At 47.7% G+C, this 27,336-nt stretch overlaps 1 protein-coding gene across 1 annotated transcript in view; it reads left to right on the top strand.

Moving 5' to 3' along the window:
• The first annotated feature begins 1,145 nt into the window (after nt 1-1,145).
• LOC138528210 (dipeptidase 2-like) overlaps nt 1,146-27,336 on the top strand; it is a 468,557-nt gene continuing 442,366 nt past the window's right edge. Inside the window, exon 1 of the mRNA XM_069639676.1 lies at nt 1,146-1,283. The gene's annotated coding sequence lies outside the window, so the exon portion shown is untranslated. The remainder of the gene's footprint in view (nt 1,284-27,336) is intronic.

The following is a 27,336-nucleotide window of genomic DNA, read 5'->3' as shown; positions in this document are numbered from 1 at the left end:
GAAGCAGACTTCTTTTGTTCCTAAAGCCTGATGCTCCCGCTCATTCGGGGAAGTTTCAGGCTTTAGGAACAAAAGACCTAGGCTTCCAGCGGCCTCACCTTTTCAGCCTTAATGGTGACACTGCCCCTCCCCAGGCATGATGCCTGTTGAGGGGCAGCACCACCATTAAGGCTGTAAAGCTGCAGCGCTGTCCCCTGCCAGGCAAGCCTTTTGTAAACGAATGCAGAGACCAGCCTCTGTCAGGGTCGGGTTGGCCCCTCAGCCTTTCGGCCCGTGGCCAGGCCGAAATCGTCCCTGGGGAGTGGTGGCCGGTGTCTGGCCATGCCTGGGCCAGTTTGGAAGAAAAAAAAAAATTGTAAAAATAGATATATTTTTTTCACATTTCTTTTTTTTTCAAAAAGCCTTTCATCCTTCTTAGATCGATAAATGAGTACCAACACAGGTTGGGTGATATTGTATGCATATTCTATAAAAAAAAAAAAGAACTTAAGCGTAAGTGCTATACAATAACATATTATCATTTGGCCTTAGACGTGCAGTAATTTGGTGTACTTAGGGGCCAGTGCTATTTGATGCCACTTCCTGTTTTGTCACGGGGTGAAAGGTCGTGTTTCATCGCTTCCTGGGATGTCACTTTGGGATGGGATCAAATGACATCCCTTCCGGTGATGTCATCAGAGGTCAAGGGTCGTGAGGCGAGGGTTGAGCCACTTTTTTGAACTTTTTTTTGGGTGACCGGGGCTATTTCTTGTCCCAGTCTGACCCTGGCCTCTGTTGATGGGTGATGATGCCTTCACATATTGAAATGCATTGATGCGCACGACGAGAAACGGTTAAGTACGCGTGCAAGATCAGATTTCAGTCGCCCTCTTCCACTTTCCCATCACAAGCCTTTGCGGTCTAATGCAGCGCGCCGGAAACGTATTCGCCCTTCATATTTGCCTTGGCAGTGGTTTATTTTGTCGTTAGGCGCTGACCTGCTTATTTCAATGGGGCCACAGCTGAGCGCGCTTTTTCCGCTTAGCCGCCCGGGGCGAGCTCCCTGCAGGCAAGTAACGCCTAGTGGAGTAACGCATGTTGCTGGAAGATTCCAGCCTCGCAATGCCATCCAGTGATAAGGCGCATTTTTCCAGGGCGAGGGCGACATCGTAGTACAATATCCACTCTTCGGCTGCCAGTGCACCACACGGCTTCTCTTCTTCGTGGTTGGATGTTGCCTGGGAAGTCTCCCCACAGGCGTAGGGTGGCCCCGGGGGAGAAGCGCCCAGCCGGCCAGGCACCAGGTATGTCTCTGCTCGACTCCTGTGGGCACCGTACCTTGTTAAATCCCTTCATTTGGCCGCTTACATTATTACCGAGACCTCGCTTTCTAGCAAATGCGTGTATACATATGTTTAATGTTGCTTTTTCCTTTGGACAATCGCGAGGTCTCTCCTAGCGTGCTCCCTTTGAACAGCTGCCAGTCTGATGTGAATTCCATCTCCATGCATTAGGGAGCACTCCAGGCGGTGTTGGGAGTGGAAGAGGTGCACTCTGGGATTCCCCCTCCCCTAGGGTGTGCGCAGTGGCTCGAGGGGTGTGGATGGGGTTAGCGACGGGGTCATGGCAGGCAAGCGATGCTTAAAATGGACATTTCACTGAGTAGTTTGAATGCACAGTTGCCCTTCTGCATCGGGCGTATTCCAGGGCACGCAGTCTCGAGGTGGAACCTCGTGCACAGATCGGAGAGTATTTCCTAATCGCAGGCTGCAGTGCGTGATTCGCAACATGTGCTACCTGTCGCATCACTGGAGATTTTTGGGATGACTCGCACCACTGCCCCTCCACGCCAGCTCGAGCTACATTTACTTAAAGTCCTCAAAAAGCCCGCCATTCTGTGTCAAACCATCATCACCTCACAACGTGTATGTGACAATTTAGCACAGTATTTTGTGTAAAATTGACACCAACCAATCGGATGGTATCAGACCTTGATCTGGATGCTAACCTAATCTCCAGCAGCACGGTAATAACATCAGAGTGCTTCTCTGGATCTCAGAGCATGCCACTCAAATGAGTTGCCCGACTCTGGTGGCAAAACGACTCTCCCACGACCCAGACTCCCTAGCAACAGGGCTCAAAGGGTTGCCACATTATTTGCATATTCGCAGTCGATATGAGGAAGACATTTGCAAACAAGATAATTATCCAAGAGTCGGACTTGCATGGGACACACAATACTTGCTAATGAGATCATTTCAAGAGCAAACAGGAGATTGAGAGGATTAGACTGGCTCCAGATGAGGGGCGTAGAAACGGGAATGAGATCAGGTGGTGATCACAGAAAGAGAATATGAAATGACTGTAGGAGTGGTCGTACATATCCTGTGTCCTACACGCCCCATAGCTTTGATGTGGAGAAAATAGCTTGGGTCAGAGAAATGAAATAGGCATTTTAGTGACAATGTTCAGCTGCATGAGCTGTCCTGGGCGAGGGAGCAGCCATTTATATATGTTCACAGGGCATGGCAGGATAGGTGAATGCAGAAACAAACAAAGTTAGATATACTTGTTAGGGGCCAACGGCGAAGGTGTTGAGCCTAATGTCACGATGAGCTGTAATCTCGCGGGAATAGAAAGCCTCCATGCCATTGGATTCAATGGTAAAGTCACAGCAGCCATTACATCCCATGCAGGGAGGGATCCCAAATGTAAGGCGGCACTTGTACACACCGGGGAGACATTGTAGGGGCTGCCATATGCCCTGCAGATGCAAACAGAGGTAAGTAAGGAGTCTGGGGGTGCGCATGTCATCACTTGGGGCAGAGGCGCAGACCTGCGCACCCGTCAGGACTGCGTATCCTCAATGAAATACAGAGGGTGGGATGAATATTCAGATTCCAGAGAAATGTGACTTTTACATTCATACAATTAAAGATGTGTCAGCTTTAGCTCTCAGAATTGGGTCTTTCCCCTGGAAATGTCCAGCTTGTTGGTACGAATTTCCCTGGTCCTGTGACCTATCCAACATCTTTAGTTTTGGAGGAACCTACTGGAAGGTTAACTGTCTTTAATGTCTTCTAGTTATGCCCCTGTGGAGTGCCATGTTGCAGGACATTTGTTCCTGTTTTAGAAGGGCACCGTAGTGCTGTACAAGACAAACCCGCAACTTGCATCTTATCTAATGTAGATGGGGATCTTATCCTTTACAACAATATGGGTCTTCAACTTTTGGACTACAACTCCCAACAGTTCTAGCCAGCATAGACAATGGTGATGGATTACTGGGGTTGTAGTACAGAACATCTGGAGGGCTTTGCTTTACAACTGTACTCTGCCATGTCATAACCAAGTCCTTTGTTAAATATGGGGGAACCCAGCATGAAACAAAATGGAAAACTCCCAAAATTTCCCAAGGGCATCAAATCTTTCCTGAAATAATTTGGGGCTGAGAGGGCTTATTTAGGATCAGGGACTAGTGCTGGATTGGTGACTTCACTGTGACTAATTTGTATTTGTTTATTAATATACTTTTACCCAAATCGGTTTTGTATATACACAACATTATTACAACAGCTCATTCAAATCATCAGCACAAATTGACTTTCGCCTTTAGCAGTACAAGGATGAGTAGAGGCTAAAGCGCCTACTTAGCCTCACACTTCTACGAACCAAGACTGAACTCAATCATGAAGGTAAAACAGGCACAGTTAAGCGATATCCCTCCTGTCCCTTTTGTGGTAACGTGAGCCATGGGAGGGCTATACTCTCAAGAGGGGTGTGAATGTGAAACAGTAGCAACCCAAACAGGAAAGTACAGCAGCCAACATAAAAGAATGTCCAATCAAGTTTCTATAAAATATATATATATAATTATTTTTTTTAATTGTAAAACTACAGTTCGGTAAATCAATAGCGAACTTTTGTTACATTTGTTTATCATCCTTTTTTCGCAAAGTCTCAAAGTTTTAATCACTGAAGGGTGTAGCCAGAATAAGTACTCGAAAAGCAATATATATGCTTTAATTAAACACACCATAATAGCTCACAATAAAAAACTACAAAAACCCACCGCTGTAGAAAGAACACAGAATATGCAAGATAGCAAGATGCAGCACCCTGGACAATGAAACAGGGGGAGAAAATGCAACAAAAACCAACAGTTTCTTCAAAAAGGATATGTTCCTGTAGCAAAAGGGATTAAAGAGTGCCGTAGCCACTCTGTAGGGCCCAATATGAACCATGGGAAAAATTAACAGGCAATAATACCTTTGCAGTGTCTTGGCGGTTCGACAACAGTGAACCAGGATTTTCTGTGCTGCAGGTGCAGTGATGCTTCTTTGTTCAATCCAAGGCAACGACATGCTTCGGCAGGTGCAGCAGTGCAGTGGCTAGAACATGCGGGACAGCGGTTCAAAGACCGTCGATTGCCAAAGGCAGTTCTGGGAGGGCCCTGTTGGTCCGAGCAGGGTCAAATGGGTTTGAATCACCATTTGCAGAGGTTCAACGATTAAACTGTAGGAATCCCAGCTGTCTTGTCTCTCAGGTGCTGTGAGTCCCACTTCAGGGTCTCAGGAGCAAGAGTAGTATTTGTCCTCAGGCTCCCAGACACATTGAGGCTGGCACACACCTGCAGGAGTCCTTAGTACAGTGAGATGCTGGGACTAGTGTGGTTGGCAGAGAGACAGTTCTTGCTCTAGCAGCAGGTCACCTCCAATGTGTTCTGCGGATGGTTAGAGGACACAGCTTGCCTCTGTCTTGGACCACCTGTCTTCACCTCACAACTGGAGGACTTTGGAAAGCACTGATCTCCCAACAAACTCCAAACAAAACCTTATTCAAGGGATGAAGTCCAGAGATAGAGATGATTCAAGGAAGGAGTGAGAGACCTTTTCTTTTAAAGGCAAAAGTCTACAGTTGATTGATGACTCATTTAAAGGCCCAATCCTTATTCTTGGAACACGTGGACTTTGCCTTCTGGCATCACATCCAAAGTGCTTTGTGTTAAAGGAAGTGGAGGAGCCAGGAAGGAAGACAGGCAAAGAAAAAAAGCAAGTTTGTGAAATTTCCCCCAAGATGTTACCTGGCCTCACAAAGGATACAAGAAAGGCACCACCCAGGGCTACAGACTTGCTAGGAGCAGCAGAGATAACCTGGCTGGGGGGAATACACATAACCCTGCAGCTGTCAAGAGGGTCCCTGTGACCCCTGAACTTACGCCGTGCCACTGGAGAGCAGATGCTGCAGGTCAGGATACTGATTCAGCAGGGCACAGGTGTACATCAAGCTTTTAGCATGGAGTGTCTGAAAGAGGGACCTGATTGGCAGGTCACCCTCTGTGAGATGAAATTACCCACATAATTTTATTAGTTAGGGCTTCTGCACCCTATCAGGTGGCAATTCCTCAAATTCACACTTGCATTGTCTCTTAAATCAATGTCTTTAAAAGAACTCTCTCTCTCAGAGGACTTGCTTTTTTTGTTTTATTTTATTTTCAGAAGGACTGAAATTGAAACTTTAAAGGAACTGCAACAATAAGTAGTTGTACTTCCACAGGGCACAATATTGCTCTGTAGCAGGAGTCTGCAACCTATGACTCTGGGTATTTTGGACTGCAATTCCCATGATCCCTCACCATTAACTGTACTGGTTCGGGCTGATGGGAATTCCAAACATCTGACGATCCAAAGGTTGCAAACCCCTGCTCCGGAGTATCTAAGCATTTTAGGAACTTGGTGAATTCATAGCAAGGTTGAATATTCACGCAGAGCCTGTTGGAATTGAAGCCCTTGACATGGACGTTGCACATAGACCTCTGCATCAGGTGGAATTAACCCAATGATATAGTTTACCCGTTTCTTATAAGCATACAGGTGCTATGACACTGGACACATGCACTTTGCATCAGGGACGGCCTTAGGCCAGGGCGAGCCAGTCGACCGCCCGGGGTGCCCTACTCACCGTCTCAAGGTAGGGCGCCCCGGCACCGAGAGTGCTCGGTATTGCGTCCCACTGGATTTATTTTTTTTGTTTTATTTTTTTCTGACTTTCTTTTTGGGTGCCAAGTGCCCCTCCCATCATCAAGGGGCACTGGGCGCCCTTATCGTCACCAAGGTGCACCTGGGATCTCGAGGTGCACCTTGGTGACGTGTCGGGTTGGCTCCTCTCAGTTGGCCGACAGACATTGGACTAATTAAAAAGCCCCCTCCCCTTTGGAGAGGGGGCTTTTTAAAAAGTCCAATGCGGCGTTGTTCAATCCCAGGGCCTGGCATGCTGCCTTTGAGTCTCTGCCACAGTTACTCCAGTGAATCCTGTTGGTGCCCGGCCTGCGTGCGATCCTTCCTTCGGACTCGCCACTGCTGAACAGCTGAAAGTCTCCCACGTTACAGTAAGTGCTGCCATATGTTCGGGTTGCTTTTACTGTGTTCCTGTATGCATGTGGATGATGTGCAAGTATGTGTGTGGATGGTGACTGTATGCTGTGGATGATGTGCGCATGTTGTGAAGGGGGCTTTACTTTTAATGTGTGTGGATGGTGACTGTATGCTGTGGATGATGTGCGCATGTTGTGTAGGGGGCTTTACTTTTAATGTATGTATGTGCTCATCTCTGCGGCCATGTCACAGAGCAAGTCGGGGAGTTGTGCATGTAACAGCAACTTAACATGTTTGTGAGTGGTGCACAGCAGCACACTCAAATAAATGAAACCAAATGTCTGCCATTGACTCACCATTATGGAATGCATTTGTCAGGGTGGGCCATAGTTTGTGTTGACTAGGTTTTTGAAGATTGGCGTATGTATTTTTCTTTTTTGGAGGGGGTGCCAAATTTTGTTTTGTCCAGGACGCTGGCCGTGCTGAGGCCGGCCCTGCTTTGCGTCTCTCATTATCAGAGCTCTCAAGTTTCCTGTGGCCACGCATGACAAGCTCACACACTCCCGCTTTTTGCTTAGAATTCTGGGACTTGTAAATTTCCTAACTTTCAAATGGGAAAGACAAATGCATAATGCTGCAGAATTGAAGTTGGCATGACATAATATTCTTCTGCACACTTTGGAGGCCATGGCAGAAAGCCTTGCACTTGTGATCTGTGGCATGCTGCATAAACCCTTCCTGAATCGATTGTTTTCCCCCTTAAATACATTCAATGAACGCCCTTTTCCTAAAACTGTCTACTCTTTAACTGAAAAACGTGGTGCTGCATTTAGTAGTTTGCAGCTATATTTGTGTTAGCATTTGGGGCAGAACTTGCCAATTAGGCACTGAAGCACGGCAATTCTATTTGTATGAACAACCAGTGGTGCCTCCAGAAATCATTTATAGGGGTGGCCTGATGAGGCCACAGGAAATTTTGGGGTGGCACACCAAAACAAACACATAACTGAATTTCTTGGACCTGGGTCCAAAATACCTCCAACTTTCCTTCCGTAAATACCTTCCCACTCAAGCTCTTCGCTCCTCCACCTCCAACACCCTCAGGGTCTGTTGCCTCTCCAAGCAACGAGTTTGTGGCAGATCTCTTTCCTAAGCAGGGGTCTTCCTCTGGAACAGCCTCCCTGCCACTCTGAAACTTGAGGCGAACCATCTCTGGTTCCGGCAGCACCTCAAGACCTTCCTCTTTGCTTCTACCTTCGCTTCCCCTCTCCCCTGCTGATCTGTCTGCTTTGGCACAAAGCACCTGGTTTCCCACTGCTTTCGGGCCCAGGTCCATGCCCACCCAGCCACTCACACGCACTGCCCCTGGCAACACCTGCACTTGGGTCTGTATCTGTTACCCTACAGTCCCCTAACCTGAACTTACCAGACACCCCTTGTCTGCGCCCAAAACCTGAGCTTGCCACCTTGCTGGCTGCACTATATTTTGTATTGTTGTACCCCTTGCTCAGCACTTTCCACTTTTCCCCTCTCCCTTGCACTTCCCCCCTTCCCCTCTCCTTTACACTTTCCCCACTTCCGTCCCCCCTGCACTTGCACATTCTCAATGTCACTGGGCCGAGTAAGATCGTTGTTTGGTCTTCCCTTGTTCCCGTCCCTTGCCTTCCCTTGTTCCCCTCCCGTGCCTCGTCGCGCTCTGAAACACTTGTGTATGGGCGCGATACAAATAAAATATCATATCATAGCCAGAGAATCCTCTAAATCCTCACTCACACGTTTTTAATTGCCAACATGTCTATCGAATATGGTGCACTCAGCAGGGTTTGACTTATGTAGGAATAGAATACTAGATGTATCTTGCCATTGTACTGCATTTACGATGGGAATGCACCCCATGGTACATTTTACGCATTGGTCGCCACAAAAGAATCTTAGGGAAGTCAGGTTGATGGTAAGATGAGGGTCTACCTAAAGGCTTATTTTCAGTTTCTGAAATGGCAGCTCTTCTGCTATTCCCAATTTAGTTTTCAGAATGTTACCTGTAAGTTTGAGCAACACATCTTTCCTTTACTATTTTCAGTTTCACTGAGAACACAAACCAGGTAAAGTCACCACCTGCCAGTGTGCATAAAAAAAACCCAGGCCATTCAAAAGTTAGACTTTCTTAGGAATACTCTTATTCTTCAGGTAGTGGGTGGGATTGGCCATAGGAATTAGCATGGCCATGGGCAGTCAGTGGGCTGGAAAATAAAACGCCCTCAAGTGTCCCTCCTCACAAGTCCTGTTCTTCCTAATTGTACTCTATTCCAATAGTTTCAGCTTACAGCTAAAATTTAAAATAGAATGAAGTAAAACTAAGGTAAAAGTGAACCTCTTTGGTCATTTGCCCCTCTGGTCCTTGGTTGGACTGGTGAACTCTCCTCTGGTCCTTGGCTCACTTGTAGGTGCGCCTTTGGTCCATCACTCCTTTGGTTTTTGGTTCCTGGTGAGTTGGTGGCAAAACCAAGAAGCAAAACGCTTCAATTTTCTGTTAATCATACAAACAAGTACCTTAGCTACCCGAAACGCACATAACAAGTGCTGCACACAGCTGACAAAATATCTAAAATGGTCACCGTACAGAGCCATATCTTTTAAGATCTGCACTCATCAATGTTGTAACAAAGCAATCTTGGCCTGATCCCTCTCCTACCGCATTAGCCCCCTACCCTATTACTTACAGATTCTGAAGCTCCTAGAAAGTGTGAAAATGGCTGATGGTGTGAAATGAAAGACTCAATATCATAGCATAACAGGACATTTAAATAACATGCCAGAGCTGCCACTTAGTCTATATGTAATCCGAGCACTGCACATGTTACACGTTATTACAGGGAATACTCCCCAAAAAGAATGTTATGGTGCAAGTGGCAATATTTAATACACCCGTCCGTTTTTGAGGATAGCCTAAATTATGCTTCTAAAAGTAAGTTTGATGTTTACGGACAGGTCTGCAGATCAGAAAATGTATGTATGAATAGTAAGGACCCGCTCGTCACTTTTGTCCCCCACACTCCGGGCACAGCACGCCAAAATAAAACACATTTTACTTGATTGTCTGGACATAGCGATGGACATCCGGAAGGATACAGCCTCCAGTATACGCGAGTATCGGGAAGTACCTGCTTAATGTGTTCCTTGTACGCTTGATGCAACTGATCACATGTGGCTGCACTTTTTGGAACATATACATCGCTTGCGTTGAAGGTCGGCGGAGGGTCATTTGAAACCGCGCACTCTGCACATCTCTTGCATGGGAAAGGCACATTTCTGAAAAATGCATTGAAGCAGAGACTGTCGAATACCACATAACACTGCCCGAACATCCCTCATCTTTCAAAAGTTGCTGTGTATTCATCAGATCGGATTTATGCTGTTCATTGCATTGCACTAAGCAGATTTCTTACTTTAACAGAGTAACGCTTCGAGCTGGTCCAGCCAGTATATACTTTTAGCTCAAAGGCGTACGCCGCATGTGTGACATACGTTAAGCAGATGGGATGGTTCACAGTGCGTTTTGCAATGGGAATATCTCATTGAAAAACGCTTTGTGCATCAGGCTCACATTGATCTCCAAGTGGGTGCAGGTCGCTAGAATACACAGTTCAGTGCAAAAAAAAAAAAATTTTTTGGTTTCTTTTTCGCCGGGGTGGCCGATAGGGGGGCCAGCATTTTTATAAGGGTGGCCGTGGCCCCCCCCCGGCCACCCCTTGGCGGCGCCCCTGGCAGAGGCACAACGAAACCTACATTTGGGAGGAAGGGGCAGCTAACTGGTGATGGGAGGGCCACTTCAGAAAATGGGCAGGGCAAACTTGGAGGATATGCCCCCGCTGTAATACCCTCAGGGTCTGGTGTGGGGACTAGGTATCAAATAGTACACTTTAAAGCGCAATTTGCAGAGAGGCGATTGAAGCCTTTCTTGAAAGTAGCAGCTTTAAAGTTTTACTGCATTTGTTCAAGAATATTTTTCTGTACTAACACACTAAAAAGTTAACACCGCCCGTTTTGGGAAAGGCTTCCCTCACCTCTCTTCCTAACAGACTAACAAACTGCAAGTGTCCAAATCCAGGGGTGCACCAAGCTAAAATGTAGGCCCGGGCTAACCCTTGGGAGAGGCGCTAACTTCAGGGGCTGTGAGGGAGGGGCAAACATATTTTTGTTGGGGTATCTAACTTCTTTATGTGTTCTAATGAGACTATTTGGATTTGGGCTGCCTGGGTGGTAGGGTGATCAACTGTCCCGGATTTTGCGGTATAGTCCCACAATCGGGGACTCTGTCCCACCATTTGCAGAGTGGCTGTGCGGGACGCAGGTTGTCCCGACTTTCGTCAGGACAACCTGCCTCCAGCACAGCCACTCTGCAAACTGAAGTGGCCATGTACACATCACTGCGGCGCTGCCACCTGTTGCTTTCTTTCTATGGGCGGCTCTGCAGCCCTGCAGCCCTGGCTCCTTTTGAGCCTGCAGGTCGAGCTGTAACGCTCTGACACCTGGCTTAATTGAAATGCTAATGCTTTGTTCCAATTGCATTTCAATTAAGCTGGAATTAAGAGCTATTAAAAAAATGTACATTAAAAAAGGGGCGGGCCAAATGTGAATGACGTGACGTCATCACCGCCTTGTGGGCAAGTGTCCAGTGAAAGACTGTCAAAGAGTTGGCCACCCTACTGGGTGTGCTAGTCTGGAAATAAACCCCTATCATCGTCCTGCCCCCTCCCCCCCTGGGCAAGCATGCTCCGGTCTCAGACAATCGTTGACAATCCCCTATGGGAGGTGTATGTGGCACCTATTCCCCCCCCAACCTCCATGTCTCAGGCCCCTTGTGCACTGTGTTACTCCTAGATTACTGCTAGGAACATACCCATGTTGTACAGATCAAATAATACCAACACAATACCAACATACTCCTATCTTACTACTGTGGACACAAATAACAAGACACAAAGAACAACACATGAATCGATTCAATTATAACAGTGGAATACATTTATTTATGCTAATACCAAAGCATAATTCAAACAATGCTAAAACTCTATAAGCCTATATTGAATTTGCACCTTTTATGCTTCTAGTGCAAATCTACCATGCAATAACTATAAGCCTTTCAGGTTCCTAATGCAAGCCTGTAATGCAATCCTCTTCTATGCAGAATTGATCCACTCCAATCCAATCCACACCATGCTTCACACTCACTCTCTTAAGACAATCCCTGTCTGATCTCCCCTTTCCCAAACTCAAAGCCCTTTGTGTGTGTGTGTCTGACCAACAACTAGATGGTGTCACATTCTAATCATATTCATAATTTTGGGGGGGGGGTGGAAAACAGGGAAGCCCATCCCCCAACCTCCATGGCACACCATTCTGTCCCCATGCATTTTGGCTCAGGCACCTCCCCTTCAGATGCCATGTCTTTCCCAAACCCATCAGCAAAGTTACCCCACTAGGTTTATAGTCATAATGTCGAAAAAAAAATGTCGACAGACAAAAATGTCGAAAAAAAAATGTCGAAAATAATAATGTCGACATCCTATACTTATAATGTAAAAAGTCATTTTTTCGAAAAAAAAATGTCGACATTTTTTTTAGACATTATGACTATAAACCCTTAAAACTATCAACACCTCACCCAACACCCTCCTGCAACCCCCCCACACCCCCCACCACCACCCTCCCACCCCTCATATGCAACACATTCTATTTATATATTTATTTATTTATTTATTTATTCAATAAATAAATAACCAAAAAAAGGATCATTTACTATGGAGGGGGTCCCCCCCAACCCCCCCTCACCCAACACCCCCCTGCCACCCCCCACACCCCCCAACCACCCTTTCACCCCTCATACTCAACACATACCAATTATATATTTATTTATTTATTTATTTATTCAATAAATAAATAACCAAAAAAAGGATTATTTACTATGGGGGGGTCCCCCCCCAACCCCCCTCACCCAACACCCCCCTGCCACCCCCCCACACTCCCCCAACCACCCTTTCACCCCTCATACTCAACACATACTAATTATATATTTATTTATTTATGTCGTCAATAATTAAATAAATAAAAATAGTATCATTTACTATGGGGGGGTCCCCCCCAACCCCCCCTCACCCAACACCCCCCTGCCACCCCCCCACACCCCCCAACCACCCCTCATACTCAACACATCTTATATATATATATTTATTTATACAATACATTCAAAATTTCGAAAAAATATCGAAAAATGTCGACATTATTGTTTGTCGACATTATTTTTTTCGACATTTATTTTTCGAAATTTTGACTGTCGACATTTTGACTGTCAACATTATGACTGCACACCACCCCACTACATGTAATTAATCAGTTTGTCTAGCCATGGACCATACTTCCCATTTGCTTCTCTCTCCTCTCCAGCTCTGTATTTGTCAAGCCAGGTCTCTCCTCTTCCCGCTACTCTCTTCAATCAGTCAGTCAGCAGTGGCAGGCCCCTTAAGATCTGGTCAGACGACTGCTTCTGCCAAGCTCTGACAAGCTCTCTGCCCAAAAGCCATCGGATTCTGATGCACCAAGACATCTCTCCCTCATTCTCAAGATTGCATCCTCCATCCATCAGCAATTAACTTGAACAAACTCCATCTGTATCTAACTACATTCTCCAACAGACTCTCAGCATGCAGCAAGGGCTATAGCAACTCATTCACAGCAACTCCCTCGAACTAGCTGCTCTCCTTTCTCTCCAGCTCTGATTATTGTTTCCAATGACGCACCCATTTCTATAGTTACTAACATTCTTTACTAAGAATGTCTATTCCCTTTGTGTCAGCATTAACAATGCCTGCCAGTCTGTGTTTGCGTGTACTTTCACTGCGTGTTCTGTGTCAAAGAGTGTCAAAGTGACATTGGAGATCTTGGGCCTCATTACAACCTGTCAGGTTTGGACCGCGGTGATTCCGTGACGGCGGTAACAAAGTTTCCGTGTCCGCAAGGTTGCGGAAAGACCGTCCGATTACGTGCTGTCGGTCGCGCACACCACACGGATGCGGAAACGTTGTTACCGCCATCACGTAAAAAGCCACGGAAATGGACATAGCGCTGCCACAAGTAGCGCAAAAACCGTCTCCGCCTCCGTCGCCACAGACACGGAACCGGAAATACCATGATCGCCAAAACAGGAAACAGAGAGGCTGCCATCATATAAAGCACAATCCATTGCCATCCAGAGTCAGCACAAGCACAATCCACACTGTGAGAAGGCAAACGGGACCACCAGCATGTCTACCAAGATTCCAGCTCAGAGGCAGCGAAACAGCGCTTTAGTGAGGTGGAGCTAACTGTTCTGGTGGAGCATATCGTGGAGCATGCAGAGATGCTGTTCAGTGCCGATCAACGGCGTGCCACACAGCAGCGGAGGAAGGAAGTGTGGGCGGAAGCAGCACACAAGTGCACTGCTGTGGGCGTGACTGTGAGGAGTGTGAAGGACTGCCACAAGCGGTGGGACGACCTCAGGCTGAGGGTTCGGAACCTGATCTCCACACACCGCCAACGCAGCAGTGGGACAGGTGGAGGACCCCCTTCCCCACTGAGGCTGCAAGCATGGGAGGAGCGTTGCAGCAGTGTCCTCCACCTTGAGGGCATCCATGGGATCGGGGAGGCTGAGGCAGGAGTGAGCCCACCTGCAGATGCTGGTAAGTGGTGAAACATGAATGCCACATGAGAATATGTTGATGGCATGACTGGGCCAAAGGACCCATTAACAACCCCCCTCCAAGCAGTGCATGACTGGGCCAAAGGACCCATTAACAACTCCCCCAAGCAGTGCATGACTGAGCCAAAGGACCCATTAACAACGGCAACCAATATCATAACAATGCATACCCCCAACAATGTATGTAACTAACACTATTGAATGATCAACCTGCATGCATGTGATGCACCCATCAGCCACCACCACAACACTAATTGCATGTCTTCTGTGTCCCCACAGCCGTGTCAAGTGACAGTGATACTGCACAACAGGCCAGGCAATCTGCACCCGCACGTGTCCAAGCCACCGCCCCTGCACAAGAGGATGCTGCCAGCAGTTTGGCATCTCTGCCCCCAGTACCAACTGCAACAAATGTGCCGGCCACCAACACCAACATCCCCAGCGTCTCCACGCTGCCTGAGTTAACACAGATGCCACGGGAACCCATCATGCCCACCCAAACCAACAAAGAAGGCAGCTGCACTGCAGAGGAGGCGGCCTGTAGTGACAACAGTGCCCCGGCAGAGCACTCTGATACTGGGCCACATTTGATGACCTGGGATCCTTCCATCAGCTGGAGTTTAGTCCCACATCACTCCGAAGTCCCATGAGGTCACCCACCCCATTTATGGCAGAGCTTAATTCCCGCATGCAGCGGATGGAGGAGCAGCAGGCTACCCTCACCCAGCTGGTGGAGAGGCAGCTCGAGGAATCTAGGCTGCAGAGGGAGTGCTACATCATGTTAGTGCGTCGCCTATCAAGGTCCATTGGACGCTTTGCCAGGACCATTGTCACCCTGGCACGCCATGTGCGGGAGGGTAATGACAACACCTCCAGGCTCATAGAATCCATGCTGATTGGGCAACAGGCAAATATTGCATGTGTGCCATCTATACCTGATTCTGTGCCATCCAATACCACCACCCCATCCAGCCCCACTACTGCCAGTCCAAGGAGGCGGTCGAGTCGGCTAACGGGGCTCTCGGGCAAGGATGCACAGGCACAGAAGCGCACACGGAAGTGATGGCATGTGTGTGGGGCACTTCAGGACACACGTGGACTTGAAGGGTGTGAGGGGTGGGTACGTTTGGGTGATGGTGGAGGTTGTTTTGGGTGTTTGAACATTGGGTCCTGGGTGAGGCTGGGTACGTTTGGGTGGTGGGTGGGCACGGGTGTACAGCTTCCCTAACCATTGCACCTCCTTCCCTGTTGTTAATTCATCAATACATCATCATTTGAAAACTAAACATACATGTGTGGACATCTATCATTTCATTTGCAGTACAACAAATCATTTATTGTCATCACCATGTCCATGCATTGCTGTGAATGTGCTGTGTCTCAAAAGTAAATGCAAATCAGTTCATCCCGTGCTCTTTGGCCATCAAGTGCACCCCCAGGGGAAGGTGGTGCCATCCCATCCCCATCTCCATCTCCATCCCCATCCCCTTCTCCATCCCCATCTTCTTCATCTGCGTCTGGGGGCATTGGGATGTTCCTGCGCAGGCAGAGATTGTGCATCATGGCTCATACGACCTTGATTTTACCCGTCTTCACTGGGCTGTACAGCAGTGATCCGCCAGATCTGCTCAAACAGCGGAACCGGGCCTTCAGCAGTTCTAATGTCCTCTCAATCAGTCCACGTGTGCGGACATGTGCCCTATTGTACGCCTCTTCATACCTGTTCCTTGGTCTCCGTACAGGTGTCATCATCTATGGCGAGAGTGCATATCCAGCATCACCTACATGCGATGTAGATGGGTGGAAATGTCAGTGTTTGTTGTACCATGTCTTCATCTGATGCTGTGCTGTTTTGGATCATTGTTCATTCATGCATGTGTGCCATGCAGTGGTTGGAAGTGTTTATCGGCCATCACAGTGGATGTAACCAAATGGATATTGACCTACACATTTACGTGCATGTGTACTCTGCCCTGCGGGTGACATTTGATTGTGAGTATGGCATAGTGCAGTGATGTGCACACATGGCAGAGTCACTCCACTGTAATGAAGTAGTTAATGCAGGACGTCTCATTTACAGGGATCATGTGCATTGGGAGGGCAGTGTTCCATTTGTGGGTGGGTGTTTTCAGTGGCACAAGGTGTATGGGACAGTGACAGTATCGGCTGTGTGTGTCATGTGGCAGGGTGTGTACGGGCACACTGTGTTGACTTGTCATGTCTTCCTTTGTGATGTTTGGGATCCGCTGTCTATTTGGTTGATGGCAGGGGGGGTGATGCATGTGCGTTCACAGCGGCACACTCACATTGCTCATTGGCCTGGAGACACACACACCACTTCAAAGGGGTCGGAGCATTGTCAGCTGTACTCACCTAATAGCCATGTGTTTTGTCCAGCATAGAGTTCCATGTACCGTGGCAACGTGGAAATCCGCAGTACCATTGAGTCATGGGTTGAGCCTGGGAAACGTGCGCAGCAGTGTGTAATCAGTAGCGTGGCATCACATGCCATCTGTACATTCAACGAGTGATACTGTTTCCTATTGCGGAACACCATCCCAATTGCACGTGGTACTGTCAGCTCAATGTGGGTGCAGTCAACTGCACCTATGCAATTTGGCATGCCTGCTATGACATGGAGGGCCATCTTGGTGGCAATGACCTTGGGGAGGGTATGGGGTAGGGCTATGTGTTCCGACACATGGGGCAACAGGGCATCCAGTACCTGTACCAGGATTTTTGAAAAACAGGGTTGTTGTGTGCCTTGCAGCTCACCGACCGTGTGTTGATAGGTGCCAGTGCCAAGGAAATGCAGCACAGACACAACCTTCAGGAGGGGGGGATGGCGGTGGGGGTGTCTATGTGGCTGCTGGTGTTGTCCTCAATCATGGCAGTGATGTACAGGATTGTTGGACGGTCCAGCCGGTATAGTGTGTGGATCTGTTCTGGGGTAAGGTTCCAGGGTGAGGCCCTGATATGTGGTATTGCAGGCTGCCTGCGGGGTTGTGCCGGCTGGACAATGGGGTTTGCCATAGGTGCAGGGTTGGCTGGTTGGCGCATGCGCCTCCTTCGCCTCCGCCTCCTCCTCTGCACCATTACTGCCATCATGTGCAGTGCTGCCTGTTGGTTGAGTAGGCCCGGTCCAAGTGCTACTAGAGCTGCTGCCTGCATGGTTTTGTGTTGTGTTGGTCTAGGTGTGGCCCTTTTGTAGGCTCCCAGTGTGCTTTTGGGTCCAGCTGGGCTGATTTGGTGCACCTGTGCCCTGATTCAGTTCAGCAGGCACTGTTTAACGTCATGTTCGCGTTGGCGGCGGTACCGCCACCGTGATCACGGTTTTAACGCCATTTTTCTGGTGGTGTTTCCGTGTCCGCGCTAGTTGTGATGCTCGCGGTGTTTCGTATTACCGGTAACGGAGGGGTTTCCGTGGAGGTGGACTTTACGGGACACTTAACTCCGCGGTGGCGGTTGGGGGAGGTGCTAAATCCGGGGCCACGGGTCATGATTGGGCGGACGCGGAAACGGTACCGGTATGGTTATACCGGCAGTGTTAATTCTGGACCGGAGCACTTGTAATGAGGCCCCATATCTCTCTGCCTTGGCCTGCCGTGTCTGGTGCGAAAAACACCATCTAATTCCCTATTTCTCCATTCACTTCCACTGTTGGCAAGTGTTCACAAATCGGAAAATGTGTTCACTATGAGCATATCAGTGTGTTCAGCAAAAGTTAAGGTAGCAAAGTTCTCCACTGCAACATACATGAAGCAGCAAAGTGTTCAAGCCAATCAATGTTCAGATAGCAGAAATGTGTACAAGCCAATTCAGGCTGGCCTGCTTGATAAATGGCAGCAAGCTAAATGAGATTTCGCACAGTGTCCAAAAAGACAGGAGCAAGCATCAAGTGTTGGTACCATATGCGCCCCATTTGTCCCCATGGGGTGATCAACACATGCCCGTTCCACTTTTCAAAGGTACCACCGGGAAAATCATGTGTTAGAACTTTCAATTGATGCACATTGATGCATACGCTCCCTTTTCCCAAGGCCTTCATTCACATTTGGGGAACAAAGGCGGTGCAAACAAAAGCACAGGTGCACTCATTCAGAGTGTTTATATGCCAATGCAGATGGTTACTCTCCAGTGCAATTCCATGCACATTGGCCCTTCTCCATAGGCCCTTCTCCAGCTTCAAATTCTCTCCTTCCTCGCCAGGTCATACTGTTGCCAGTATTCCAGCTCATGCCCATCGATCAATGCTCAATCTCTTTCACTCAAGAGTCAAAGCTTCACTTCTTTCAAACGTGGATCAGGCAAGAAATGCAAAGTCTGTTTAGTCTGGGTAGCAAGCAGATTTTCTGGGTACATTCTCAGAGCACAGCCATTGGACAAGGCCACACCCTAAGGCCTCAATCGGTCGGTCGGCATTCCCCAAAAGTGCTGCTGCAAAGCGTCCAATGTCTCATCATTGTTGCAAACAAACAGCCATGATGAAGTCACATTACAAGGTGACAAAAGCAAGTCTCTTTCTCTATTCTTGGTACTGTTGCAAAACAGCCATTCAAAGTCACAAGGTGTCAGCCATCATGGATCTCAAACAGACTGTCATCAATGTCTGGTCAATCTGGTCTGGTCATGCCGGTTTCAGGCATCATGCTGCTCAATCATGGTCTGGTCAAGTCATGCGATCTCGGTCTGTGCGATCTCGGTCTGGTCAAGGTGTCTCCAGATTTTATGCAAGGAAAACAAAAGTGCAAGCATCAGTCTAAATCAGTTTCAGGTGGTTTCAAAGCCCAAAAACAAAACAGCATTTCCCATTGTGCGTTGTATTGCACATCTAGTTCTCTAAACTTTCCCATGTCTCTCAAAAGACATCAATGCTATCTCCCTCTGTGTCTGCAGTCAGTTCTATCAATGTGTCAATGCATCTATCTAACTATGCCTGCCTCTCCATGCTGCTCAATGCATGCATGCTTCATGCATGACTCCTGCAATGCCATCTATTTACTTCTCAAAACAAAACAAATAATTTCACATGCTTCAAAAAATAATGCACCTTCAAAAATTACACATTCAAAAAATGCTACACATTCAAAACAGTCACCACTGCATCTTCTCATTCAATTCCATTACACATATACTACATTTTCATCTGTGTCACTTCCATGTCAAAGCTCAATACCCATATAGGCCTAACATTTATTCTAGCCACACTCTCCCCTATTTTTCATCATTAGTTTTCACAAAGCTGAATAACTCCATGCAGAAAAAAACAAACCGGTTGGTTCATTCAAACAAATACTGCCATACATAATGCGATTCACATTCAAACAATATTCCAGCATTATACTGCTTACTCCTACTTCAAATAAAGAGTCTGCAGTTCCGCGCAATCTCTAGTGTCAACATAAATCCTTCTCCCATGCACAATCTTCAAACTAAAAAAAATAACAGAATACAAAGTCTCAAAACACCCAAAGATAGCGCGAACAGCGCGATTCACGTTCTGCTTCAATGCTATCAAAATATTTATGTCATTAGACAATATTTTTTTCACTCAAAAACGTAGGCCAAAAACACTGCTACTGCCAACAATGTCATAGGCAATCCTCTATGCATTATTCTGAGGTAACTCTTTATCCCCATGAACAATTTACATTTCCCTAGGAACTCTGTTTCGGCCCATTTTCAATACATTTTTCAATGGCTCATATTTCTGCAGCTGCTGCTGCGACATTTTCCCAGTTACTGATTACATTTCTCGTATGGTTGGCGCCGGTGTAATTTCTCCCCAGGCCTCAAGCATACTTCTAAGCTGATTTCTCATTGCCTTCAGGTCTCTAAGAAATGTGCTCATACTGCAGTTTTCATTATTCACCCTCGGGATTTCTCTTCAACCAATCCCACGACACTTCAGTGAGGTATAAAAAAACAAGTTCCAAGACTTTCTCCTAAAACTAACATATCTAGTCTATGGCAACCTTGCCAAAAAATGTGCCACAAATTTTCAACCAACTGGAAACCAAAACCTAGTTCAGATCTCACCAAAAAGTGTCAGTCTCTGCGGATTTCCAAATAGCGTACCACAAGCATCTTCAAGAAAAAAAATCTGTTTCTCTCGCTCGGCGAATCAATGTACATTTATTCATAAAACATTGCCAGTCATGAAATACTGCTCTCGGTCAATGTCAACCAAATGTCAACTAATATCAACCAATTCCGGCAATTCAAAGGACAGTCAGACAATTATGTTCCCCTTCCTACGATGAACAAAATTGTGGACAGCATGCTCTAACTTCATAACATCCCCAAGACAGACAAAACATGAAATAAAAACAAAAAATCTATTCCTACGATAAACTAACAGAAAAAACAAAAAACAAAACACAGTTGCACATGATGTTCAAACTTTGACTGCCGCAAAACCCATCTTAATCAGTCATGATTAGTGAAGATCCGGGTGTCCCCTCCATTTGTTAGTCTGGAAATAAAGCCCTATCATCGTCTTGCCCCCCACCCCCCGGGCATGCATGCTACGGTCTCAGACAATCGTTGACAATCCGCTAGGGGAGGTTATGTGGCACCTATACCCCCCCGCCCCTAACCTCCATGTCTCAGGCCCCTTATGCACTGTGTTACTCCTAGATTACTTCTAGGAACATACCCATGTTGTACAGAACAAATAAATCCAACACAATACCAACATACTCCTATCTTACTACTGTGGACACAAATAACAAGACACAAAAAACAACACATGAATCGATTCAATTATAACAGTGGAATACATTTATTTATGCTAATACCAAAGCATAATTCAAACAATGCTAGAACTCTATAAGCCTATATCAAATTTGCACCTTTTATGCTTCTGGTGCAAATCTACCATGCAATAACTATAAGCCTTTCAGGTTCCTAATGCAAGCCTGTAATGCAATCCTACTCTATGCAGAATCGAACCTCTCCAATCCAATCCACACCAATCCACACCATGCTTCACACTCACTCTCTTAAGACAATCCATGTCTGATCTCTCCTTTCCCAAACTCAAACCTCTTTGTGTGTGTGTGTCTGACCAACAACTAGATGGTGTCACATTCTAATCATAGGCATAATTTTGAGGGGGGGCAGGGAAGCCCGTCCCCCAACCTCTATGGCACACCATTCTGTCCCCATGCATTTTGGCTCAGGCACCTCCCCTTCAGATGCCATGTCTTTCCCAAACCCATCAGCAAAGTTACCCCACTAAATGTAATCAATCAGTTTGTCTAGCCATGGACCATACTTCCCATTTGCTTCTCTCTCCTCTCCAGCTATGTATTTGTCAAGCCAGGTCTCTCCTCTTCCCGCTACTCTCTTCAATCAGTCAGTCAGCAGTGGCAGTCCCCTTAAGATCTGGTCACATGACTGCTTCTGCCAAGCTCTGACAAGCTCTCTGCCCCAAAGCCATCGGATTCTGCTGCACCAAGACATCTCTCCCTCATTCTCAAGATTGCATCCTCCATCCATCAGCAATTAACTCGAACAAACTCCATCTGTATCTAACTGCATTCTCCAACAGACTCTCAGCAACCAGCAAGGGCTACAGCAACTCATTCACAGCAACTCCCTCGAACTAGCTACTCTCCTTTCTCTCCTGCTCTGGGGATAGTTTCCAATGACGCACCCATATCTATGGTTACTTACATGCTTTACTAAGAATGTCTATTCCCTTCATGTCAGATTTAACAATGCCTGCCAGTCTGTGTTTGCGTGTACTTTCACTGCGTGTTCTGTGTCAAAGAGTGTCAAAGTGACATTGGACATCATATCACTCTGCCTTGGCCTTCCGTGTCTGGTGTGAAAAACAACATCTAATTCCCTATTTCTCCATTCACTTCCACTGTTGGCTCTGTCTGCATTACGAAATGCTCTCTTAGTGCCCGTTTTCAAAGCAACTCCTTGTATGAAAAGGCTTCCCTCCTCCCTCCCCATGTCGCTCATTTCATGGCCCCAACCCTCGTGTTGTCTCCGCGAAGCTCAGAGCTCAAGCTGATTAGCCTCCCTTCTCGGACAAGGGTTCATGTTATCTGTGTTTCTCTGCCAATGTTTACGAATACTTTCTATCACAGTGTACCATAACATTTTGCAGTGCCGCGGCACTCCGCACTGTCTTCATCAGAATGGATTCAAATGCCAGCCTAATGCTTTCTAACGTTTACGCTATTCTTCTCGCAATGCAAGCGCTAACCACATAAAAACTAATTCTAAGTGCACACTCAACATACATACATGTGTGTCAAACATATCTCTAAATGTGTAACTACAAAGCATAACAATGTGTACTAAATGGCTCTTCATGTCAATTTCAAATATGACTGTGTGTGTCATTTCCAGGCCTCATTCGTTCTCAATCCTGCAAACAATACGTTTCTCTCAGCCTAAGGGCTACAATGCAAAATACATAACATCTTCTCTACATGACATGCTGCAAATATACTGTGTCTCTAAAGCACTACATACGACAGTGCAAGTGTCATGCTATTGCAAACGCTAGTGTCTAGCATGTTTCTCGCCTAATGGCAAGCGCTATATTCTAATGCAAACATATCATTCTAAAAGCAAACCCTTCATACAACAGAGCCTATTTCTCTCTTCAAATGCATAACATGTCAATGGCTAATGCATAAAGTGGCAGTCTATTATGTGGATAATTATAATGATGCTACTTCTTCATGTACTTAATCAGAACTAAACAGAATGCAATAATGGATAGCTAACCATGATGCACCCATGCCTAAAGGAATAATACTCTGTAACAATAAGTAATGACTCTCTATCAATGGGTAATAATGGGTATTGGTTCTGTAACAAAGAGTACTTATTCTCTCCAATGGGTCTTATGATTCTCTAATGATACCAATTCCAGGCTCCTCATTTTATCAGATTCCACAATTCTCTCCTTTTATCGTTAGATAATCATAACATAACGTATGTCATTCATAACATAGCAATAACATAAAAATGTGGTATGCTAATACCAAGCAATATTGTGAAAGGGAAAAAGCATATATTTCATGATGCAGAAAAAACCCTTTTCTTTTCAAAAGCATTTCACTCTATCAGTGGCAAGCTAAAATATTCAAATGCATAACTGCAAATGTGTCAGAAATCAGAATAGCATAGCCAAATTTCAAAGGTCAAAAGTCAAGTCAAGGGGGCGTGGCTAGCGCGCGAACGATGCGGACGTGAGCAGAGTGAGCTCCCGTGAGCGCCGATACAATCCTGTACTTTTATCCTGATTCCTGGGGATTTCGGGCGATATCAACGCCTCGATTGTGCCCGTGAAGCTGTGGGCTAGGATCGACTGAAATCTGGGCACCTAACGGTCCACCCGACGGGCAAAATCTACAGTTTGCTGAAGGCCGGTGGCGCCATCCGAACTGCGAGATCAAGATGGCCGCCGGGGCCTGAGGGCAGGTCTCCTTTGCATGACTGTGGCTCGTGGTGCGGTGTGAAGCGGTATACGAGGCGGACACCATTTGAACCTGCTGGCACCCGGAGGACGCCTGGACAGACCCGAGCCCGGTGACAAGCGGCCCCCATTCTTGGGCCATCTCGTCCCAGCGCCGAGCGGTGGAGGACAGCAGCGGCCCGGCTAGACCGCGCTAGAGGTAGGTGGGTTCCCCCTCACCCCCCCCGCTCCACACAGAAAACGGAGCCGGGTGCCGCGTAGGGGACATAAGGGGACCACCACCTAGCGAGGGACTGTGAGATACGACGGAGGCCTGCGCGGTCTCTGGAGGCCCCGTGAAACCCCAATACAGGACGTCGAGTCCCTACTACCCAGAATACATATTAGCCGGTTGGAGGACGCTCTGGGGGACCCGCGGCTCTCCATCTGATCCGCTGCAGGCCTGCAACACCACACACCGGAGTGGGTTCAACTGGGTATAAATAATATCACTTGACCCATTGTGCCCGACGCTCCACGGTCTCCGGAGCCATGGGGAAAGACAGGCAGAAAAAACCATCAACACAGAGCAGTATGGACCAATTTGCTGTCGCTACTACCCCGGCCCCGGCGGGCCCAGCAACACGACTGAACTCCCCCACGGGGGACGGCCCTCTTTCCCTACATGATGTAATGGCGGCCATTGCTAATTCTCGATCCTCCATGGAGACCAAAATAGACAGTATGGCGGGAGATGTTTCCTTCCTGCGCCACGACCTGCAGAAACTAACTTCCAGAACAGGAGAGGCGGAACACCGCATCTCTGAGGTGGAGGACAACATTGGCGGGATCAATCGTCAACTGTCCCAGGCCTTGAACCGCCTTAAAACCCTTGAATCGAGGGTGGAGGATGGAGAGGGCAGATCCCGCCGTAACAACGTCCGCATCCTGGGCCTGCCGGAGGGGGAAGAGGGACAATGCATGGAACTATTCTTGGAGCAGTGGCTCGTGGATATCTTCGAGGCCACATCCTTTTCAAAGTTTTTCTCAGTGGAGAGGGCTCATAGGATGCCGCCGGGCAAACCACCCCCGGGTGCTCCGCCACGTACTATTATCGCCCGCCTACTCAACTATCGAGATAGGGACGTCCTCCTGCAACTGTCACGATCACAAGGGTCGATTACCCATAACGGCTCCCGAATCGCCTTTTTCCCGGACTATACCCGAGAAGTGCAGCGGGCACGACAATCATTTGAACCACTCAAGAGACAACTGGCTCAACTGAATGTGAAATACGGCCTGCTCTTCCCGGCCCAACTAAAGATTTATCATAAAGGAACTACTGTTCACTTCAGTGACCCGCAAGAGGCATGGAAATGGGCAGAGGCCCACGTAGAAGGCGACTGGACAGCAAGGCCAAGGAGACCGAGAGGAAGACCCCGGCCGAGGCCTAGGCGAGCCTCCCCAAGGAGAAACCCAGAACGGGAAGGACAGGAGATCCTGGAGCCAGTGGCAGATCAAGAAGAACATTAAACAGAGTATTGCCCCTTACTCCTGGGGCCTAGGAGATATGCTCTGACAGGGGGGCGTGCACTCTTCGCACTCCTGAGCCCCACGCATAAATAGTCCACCATGGAAGATGTTGACATTGGCGCAAGGGAGGGAACTCTGGAGGAGGCTCTCATCCCCCCCTAGCTAAGTCCTTTCCCTCTCCCTTCCATTTCCCCCCCCTCCCTTTTTTCTTTTTCTCTCTCTTGTTTATCTAGACCCTGTCCAAGGGTCTGGCTTTTGAGCTGATACCTTAATTGAAGGCTCAGCTATGTTGGGGCGACAGGTACTTCGTGTTGGGGTGGAGTATAGGGTGGGGGGGAGTTGGGAATGTTTAAAGTTTTGTTTGTTATTTCAAGACTGTCATGTGTTCGTAGGTCATGCGAATCATTATCTCTGGTTGAAGGCGCTCTGTACTATTTTACGGAACACCCCCGCTCTTTTGACACAGGCAGATACCATGTCGCCTTCTTTTACTGATTGCTACACCCTTGACAGTCCCACCATGTGTACTAAGCATCCTCCGCACAGATTAACTGGACACCCATACGACACACTAAATCTCTGAAATTCCTTATTTGGAACGTGAATGGGATGGGGTCGGGAATCAAACGGCGTCTTCTCAGGCAATTTTTAAACAGACACTCCCCTGATGTGGCCCTTCTGACAGAAACCCACCTGGCGGGATCAAACTGTGCCTTTTTTCAGAGGACTAGCTACCAACTTGCCTTTCAGGCGGGGTATACAATGGGCTCCAGGGGCACCCTCATTCTGATACACAAGCGCATCCCATTTGTCCAGCAAATGGTTGAAAGGGATCGGAGGGGCCGATACGTGTTCGTTATGGGAACGATCTGGGGTCAGACGGTGGCTATTGCCTCAATCTACTCTCCACCTGGGCTGGGACAGGAGTTACTGGACGACCTCACTACCCTTATAGGGAAACACCACCCTGATACACTCGTTCTGGGGGGAGACTTCAATGACACCATGAATGATAGCGTGGACCGTTCCCATCTCCAAAATCGCAACCCAAACACTCCCACTAGATTAGCCAATTTTACATCTGCTCTTGGGCTCCGAGATGTATGGAGAGAGTTACACCCGAATGCTAGGGAGTATTCCTTCCACTCCGGCGCTCACGGCTCCATGTCCAGACTGGATTACCTCTTTTTGCCACATACCGACCTCTACAGGGCAATGTCCGCAGCTCTACTCCCCCGGGGTATCTCGGACCACTCACCTCTCTCAGTTGAACTATGTATGCAGGGCCCCCTCCCCCCTAGAACGTGGAGACTTAACAACTACTACCTGGGGTTCCCGGAGCTGATAGCTCGCCTAGAGGAGGTGTCTGCCGAATATTTTGAAATTAACGAGGAGTCGGTGGATAACCCCGTGATACTATGGGAGGCATATAAAACAGTGCTCAGGGGTGAGATTCTTTCCTGGACGACACATAAAAGAAACACCCGGCTTCGGGAAATACTAAAAGCCAAAGAGGAAGTGAGTAACTGGGAGACTAAGCATATCTCTGACCCTACGCCCGAGACCCATCGATCCCTCCAGCGTGCCCAAGAATGCCTTCGGAACAGAGCGATGGATGACGCTAAGCAGGCCCATTGGCAGGCTAGAGCGAGGGTGTACGAACTAGGGGACAAGGCAGGTAAACTGCTCGCCTGGCTACAGAGGAGGGACGAAGGACAACGCCATGTCCGGGAAATAGTTACGCCACAGGGCGACAGCTACCATTCAGACTCTGGGATCGCTGAGGCCTTCGCAGAGTTTTACGCGGACCTGTACCGAGCCCCGACCTCACCACTAAACCCCTCCCTCCTAGATGCGGTAACGTTACCGACTCTCTCGGGACAAAAGAGAGACCAACTGGACTCTGCCTTATCGGAGGCTGAGATTTCGGAGGCGCTGTCTCAGCTCCAATCAGGGAAGGCCCCGGGCCCAAATGGATTCCCTGTCGAAACTTGGCAAAAGCTAGGAGCAGATAAAATGGCGGCTCCTCTACACAGATTGTTCCTTACTGCCCGGGATCAGGGGACCCTTCCACCAGATCTTTGTAAGGCGACTATCGTAGTCATTCCCAAACCTGGCAAACCTCCACATGAATGTGCCTCCTATAGGCCTATATCACTGATCAACGGGGAGGCTAAGATCCTCGCTAAGTTACTAGCGAACCGTTTACAGTTAGTTGCACCCACCCTGATCCACCCGGACCAATGTGGATTTATGCCGTGCAAATCGACTCAGATGAATCTACGCCG

This window comes from Ambystoma mexicanum, chromosome 1q (genome assembly GCF_040938575.1).
Source record: "Ambystoma mexicanum isolate Mex_15411 chromosome 1q, UKY_AmexF1_1, whole genome shotgun sequence".
NCBI lineage: Eukaryota > Metazoa > Chordata > Amphibia > Caudata > Ambystomatidae > Ambystoma > Ambystoma mexicanum.
This window is presented reverse-complemented; position numbering and strand designations above follow the sequence as displayed.